This window comes from Saccopteryx leptura, chromosome 1 (genome assembly GCF_036850995.1).
Source record: "Saccopteryx leptura isolate mSacLep1 chromosome 1, mSacLep1_pri_phased_curated, whole genome shotgun sequence".
Classification (NCBI taxonomy): domain Eukaryota; kingdom Metazoa; phylum Chordata; class Mammalia; order Chiroptera; family Emballonuridae; genus Saccopteryx; species Saccopteryx leptura.
In genome coordinates, this window is record NC_089503.1 from 298,869,758 (window position 1) to 298,874,402 (window position 4,645).

Consider the following 4,645-nt stretch of genomic DNA (forward strand, 5'->3'; position numbering starts at 1 on the left):
ATTTGGTGCACCTTATACATGGGGAAATACGGTACAATGAGTTCCACAGCGACATCTAGTGTTCCGTTTTATAAAATTGTTAGACACCCGGATATTATTTCTGGAAAGTAGGTTGTGGTCCATGACCAGGCACTACTTTTTTTTTTTTAAACTGAAGCTGGAAACGGGAGAGACAGTCAGACAGACTCCCGCATGCGCCCGACTGGGATCCACCCGGCACGCCCACCAGGGGCAAAGCTCTGCTCACCAGGGGGTGATGCTCTGCCCACCAGGGGGCGACGCTCCGCCAGCGACCAGAGCCACTCCAGCGCCTGGGGCAGAGGCCAAGGAGCCATCCCCAGCGCCCGGGCCATCCTTGCTCCAATGGAGCCCTGGCTGTGGGAGGGGAAGAGAGAGACAGAGAGGAAGGAGGGGGGGGTGGAGAAGCAAATGGGCACCTCCCCTGTGTGCCCTGGCCGGGAATCGAACCCGGGTCCCCCGCACGCCAGGCTGACGCTCTACCGCTGAGCCAACCGGTCAGGGCCCAGGCACTACTTTTAAAGTCCTGAAATAAACAGCCTAACAGGAGTCTGCTTATTAAGTTGTGATTTTTTTTTAGATTACAGTACAAAATGTGGTATTATTTGGGATTCTCACAGTACATGTTTTAGCTGGAACAGAATTTGTTACAGCAGTTGACAGTGCAGTCTAAAAATAGTTGATTACTATAAAATTTACAGTTTTAATTTTTTTCCATTGATTTGAGAGTGAGGAAGAGAGAGCAAAGCACCAACTCGTTGTTCCACTTAGTTTTTCCATTTAGTTGTGCACTCATTAATTGCTTCTAATATGTGCCCTGACCTGGGATTGAACCCATGACCTCAGCACGCAAGACGATGCTTTATCCACTGAGCAACTCGGCCAGGGCTACATAGTTGTTGATGAGAAGAAATTTAGTAAGTGTGAAGTCATCTATAATGTTTTAAATTGTTATAAACTCTTCAATTCAAAGATGTCTAACTAACTCAAGCTATAATATGAAAATGGTATACCATATTACCCCATGTATAAGACACACCCTTTTCCAAAAAATGTGGGGTCTAAAAACTGGGTGCATCTTATACAGTGGTTGTAGATTTTTTACTTGCATTTCCTGCTTTTTCACGCTCATTGTTTTGCACTTGTTACCGGTATATTACGGTAGGTTCTATAATAATTTTTTTTCAAATTTTGGGTCCCCAAAATAAGGTGCATCTTATACATGGGAGCGCCTTACACATGAGGAAATATGGTAGAAGGAACCTCCACAACAAAACAAAGATTCTATTTGTATAGTATTTAGAAGTTAGAAATCACCTGAGTGAAAATATCAGACTTTTTTATTTTTTTTTAGCAAAAGAGACAGATAGGGGCAGACAGACAGGAAGGGAGAGAGATGAGAAGCATCAATTCTTTGTTGCGGCCCCTTAGTTATTCACTGATTGCTTTCTCATATGTGCCTTGACCAGGGGGCTCAAATCTAGCCAGAGATCCTTTGCTCAAGCCAGCGACCTTGGGCTTCAAGCCAGCAACCTTTGAGCTCAAGCCCGCAACCATGGTCCCATTCTCAAGTCAGCGACCCCACACTCAAGCCAGCAGCCTTGGGGTTTCGAACCTGGGTCTTCTGCATCCCAGGTCAACACTCTATCCACTGTGCAACAGCTTTATCAGGCTCAGAGACATTCTTGACTAATAAAGGAGTAACAGACAATAGGTATATGCTTTGGCATTGCTAACATTCTCTGGTATAAAAAAGATGCCCAAGTAGCTCCAAAGTGATTCATTTACAAAAACAAAATCCATAAGTGAACATTTACTGATAATGTCATATAACTTTTTCCTGTTATATTTATTTGGAATACTCTTAGGAAAAGTGTCACTGTTACTATGATACCTGGAAAAAAAAATCTTAGTATTATGTCTCCAATCCAATTTAACCAAACTAACCTCATTTGAAGCCCTTACCAAAGAAAGATTATTACTTGTTCTGTTACCTTATGATGGCTGCCGTCTTTCCATTGATCAAATTCTCACTTAACTAAGAAGCAGAGTCTAAATGTCTTGAGTTACTTAGCTGTGCCTGGTTTGACATTCCTTTGTCATTATCACAGTAGGAATATACCTTACATTCACAAGTAAGAATACTCTTGGGTCAGATCGGGATTCAAAATTTCAGTCTCTGTTACTAGCTGTATGGCCTCATGAAAATTCCTTAACCTGTTTAGGCTTTAGTATCCTCAACTGCAAAATGAAGATCGAACCTACTTCCTAGAGATGAACAGGTACAGATGATAGCAAGGCCTACAAATCAACTTACCAAAACTAACTCAAGAAAACGTTAATAGTAATTACATTATTAAGTACATAAAAATATAAAACTTATTTATTAAATACATTAAGTATGTAATTTGAAGCTTCAAAGAAAACAGCATAGTAGAATTACTGAATGAATTCTATCAAAAATATTAGACATCAAGGCCCCAGCTCAATAGCTCAGTTGGTTAAAGCGTTGCCTAATACACCAAGGTTGCAGGCTTGATCCTGCAGTCATGGCACATACAGGCATCAACCAATGAATGCATGAATAAGTGGAACAACAAATTGATGTCTTTCTCCCTTCCTCTAAAATCAATAAATAAAAAAAATAAAAATAGGCCCTGGTCGGTTGGCTCAGTGGTACAGCGTCAGCCTGGTGTGCAGGAGTCCCGGGTTCGATTCCCGGCCAGGGCACACAGGAGAAACGCCCATATGCTTCTCCACCCCTCCCCCTCTCCTTCCTCTCTGTCTCTCTCTTCCCCTCCTGCAGCCGAGGCTCCACTGGAGCAAAGTCGGCCCGGGCGCTGGGGATGGCTCCATGGCCTCTGCCTCAGGTGCTAGAATGGCTCTGGTTGCAACAGAGCAACGCCCCAGATGGGCAGAGCATCGCCCTCTGGTGGGCATGCCGGGTGGATCCTGGTCGGGGGCATGCGGGAGTCTGTCTGACTGCCTCCCCGTTTCCAACTTCAGAAAAATACAAAAAAAATAAAAAATAAAAATATATGGTATTATACCAATCTTGCACTGCCAGGGAACAGAAATATATAAATCACTTCTTAAGTTGTTCCACACAATTCTGTTAGTGAAAGGATAATTTTTAAAAGTAAATACTGCTGGAGAAATTAGATCTCTGTATAGGAAAATAATAAACCTTGACCTTCACTCACACTATTCACAAAAAACGATTTTGAGGTGAATCAGTGACCTAAATATGAAATCTAAATCAAGCTTGCAGAAACCATGCTCCCTGTGAACTTCGACCCCACGAGGCCTCTTCTCTATGGTGGCTGCGGCTCTTTCAATGACCAGTAGCTGCATCCAGTGTGGAAGCTGTGCCCTGCCTCGCCCTTCAGCTGGCAGCGCCCCTCCACAAAGGTCTGTCAGCCCCATGGGGTCTTGCTTTCAGCTTCCAATTTTTAACAATTCCAACCTCTCTTCTGTTTTCTTGGCCTTAGGTTTTGTAGCTACTACAGTTGCTGTCTCCATAATACCTCAAAATCCTGTTACTCCTAGTTACCTAGTCAGTAACTTTGGTTAATAATTCTTTAAATTATTACTGTACAAATAACTGGTGTCACATTTGTTTCCTGATTAGAATGTGACATATTAAAAAAGCATTCAGAACATGTAAAGACCTTTTAAAAATCAATATGAAAGACAACTGGCACATAAGCAAACCCTGTAGCTGAACAGACAGAAAGTTATGCGCACCTACCAAAAATATGCAGATTCGTAGCAGCATATGTGGTACTAGCCAAATGCCCATTAACAGTTAAAATGATAAATTATGCTATATCCATACAAAATACATTATGACAACAATCCACCACTACATATTGTATTTATATATAGATTAATCTCACAAAGTTAAATGAGAGCTACTGAGCACAAAATGTACAGTTTTATTTACAAAGTCAAAAAGCCTGGAAAAGAAATTCATGGTGTTATTTATGTCATCACAGTGGTTGCTCTAGGTGGGTGTTTAGGTTAGAAAGGGATAAAAACTAGAAGGGAGATAAGTCTATGGGGGACTATTTCTTTTTTTCTAATTATATTTTAAAAATTTATTGATTTTAGGCCCTGGCCGGTTGGCTCAGAGGTCCAGTGTTGGCCAGGCATGTGGAAGTCCTGGGTTCAATTCCCGGTCAGGGAACACAGGAGAAGCAACCTTTTGCTTCTCCACACTTCCCCCTTCTGACTCTCATCACACCTATCAGTAGCCATGGCTCAAATCAGGGGTAGTCAACCTTTTTGTACCTACCGTCCACTTTTGTATCTGTTAGTAGTAAAATTTTCTAACCGTCCACCGGTTCCACAGTAATGGTGATTTATAAAGTAGGGAAGTAACTTTACTTTAGAAAATTTGTAAAGCAGAGTTACATCAAGTTAAAGCATATAATAATAATTACTTACCAAGTTCTTTACGTCGGATTTTCGCTAAGTTTGGCAGAATAAATCTTTATAAAATAACTTACTATAGTTAAACTTATCTTTTTATTTATACTTTGGTTGCTCCACTACCATCCACCATGAAAGCTGGAACACCTACTAGTGGGCGGTAGGGACCAGGCTGACTACCACTGGCTCAAAT